The sequence below is a fragment of the Octopus bimaculoides genome, chromosome 13 (genome assembly GCF_001194135.2).
Source record: "Octopus bimaculoides isolate UCB-OBI-ISO-001 chromosome 13, ASM119413v2, whole genome shotgun sequence".
NCBI classification, from domain to species: Eukaryota; Metazoa; Mollusca; class Cephalopoda; order Octopoda; family Octopodidae; genus Octopus; species Octopus bimaculoides.
In genome coordinates, this window is record NC_068993.1 from 41,675,911 (window position 1) to 41,677,670 (window position 1,760).

Sequence of the window (1,760 nt, forward strand, 5' to 3'; positions counted from 1 at the left end):
ATATATATATATATATATATATATATATATATATATATATATACTTTAGTGATATTTTAGTTACGTGACTTTACATTCGATGTTCAAATCCCACCGAGAGGGAAGTTTGGCCATTCATATTTCTGAGGCTGGGAAATACTAAATACGAGTTAAATACTTCTGTCGATACAATCGACTTTATATTTCTCTCAAATGCATGGCCTGGTACCTAAGCTATTAATCAATATTAACGCAGGGCACACGTGCTGTATACTGAAATAATGATGGATATAAATTATTCTGTTTCCATTAAAAACACCGAAGAATTCGGAATATTTCCTAATAATGGTATAGCCTATTACACACTGGATTCACATTGCCTAGGCTTATTCAGAAATTAATCTTGACTACAGAGATTCAATCCAATAAAAGAAGCTGGAGATGAAAGCTGCTAATGTTAGTGATAATGAAAATATTTTTGGTAGATACAAGAAATGGAATTGCACAGAATAAATACGGACATTTTACATTTTTATGATATTTTCGGTTGATTTTTATCTGTGAATAACTATTAGACAAATGGATTCTAAGTTGCATGTCTGGAAATTTACTTGCACTAATTATTGAAGGGAAGATTTAATGCTAAGAGAACTTTTATGGATAATGGTCTCTGATATTTTATGGTCTGTTAATATAAAAATCGATTACAAATAAGACTTCAAAAATAGAGTTCGCTAGCAAATGTGCCAGAAAGAACGCATGTATATAAAATATAACTGTGTGTGTGTGTGTGTATAAATTAGAAGAGTTATTAAAAGATATCAGTCGCTGATTTGTGTACATAGGAAAAATATGAAATCAACGCCATTAAATTTACAACCCTATCCCTCAAAATATGCGTTTGTGTGTTTGTGTGTGTGTGTGTGTGTGTGTGTGTGTGCGTGTGTGTGTGTGTATTCATGGAAGGAGGAAAAGATATGTACAGTTATATAAACTACATGTATATGTATATGGATATACGCATATATGCACATATGTATGTATATGTGTATTTGTGCGGACATATGCAAATTTGCTTACATACATACGCACATATTTAGCTATATATTTCTGTATATCTATCTATCTATCTATCTATCTATCTATCTATCTATTTATCTATCTATCTATTTATCTATCTATCTATCTATATATCTGTCTGTCTGTCTGTCTGTCTGTCTGTATGTATGTATGTATGTATGTATGTATGTATGTATGTATGTATCAATGTGTGTGCGAGAGTAAGTGTGTGTGTTTGTGCGTGTATGCATGCATGTATGTATTCATGGATGGATGTATGAATGGATGAAAGGATGTGTATAAATATATAAGCTATACGTATGTAAATACCTATACATATGTATTTACACGCTCATACATATATATGTGCATTTGTGCGGACATAGGCATAGTTGCTTAAATATATACACACACATATATATCTATATTTTCCTGTATGCATACCTATATGTCTATCTATCTATCTATCTATCTATCTATCTATCTATCTGTTTGTTTGTCTGTCTGTCGTTCTGTCTGTCTGTTTGTATGTATGTATGTTTACATGTCTGTTTGTCTGCCTATTTATCTGTCTGTCTGTCTGTATGCCGGCATGTATGGATGTGTGTGTGTGTGTGATTGTGTGTGATTGTGTGTGTGTGTGTGTGTGTGTGTGTGTGTGTGTGCCACTGTGCATGTGTGTGCCAGTATGTGTGTATTCGTCTGTGCTTTCTTTAGTTGTT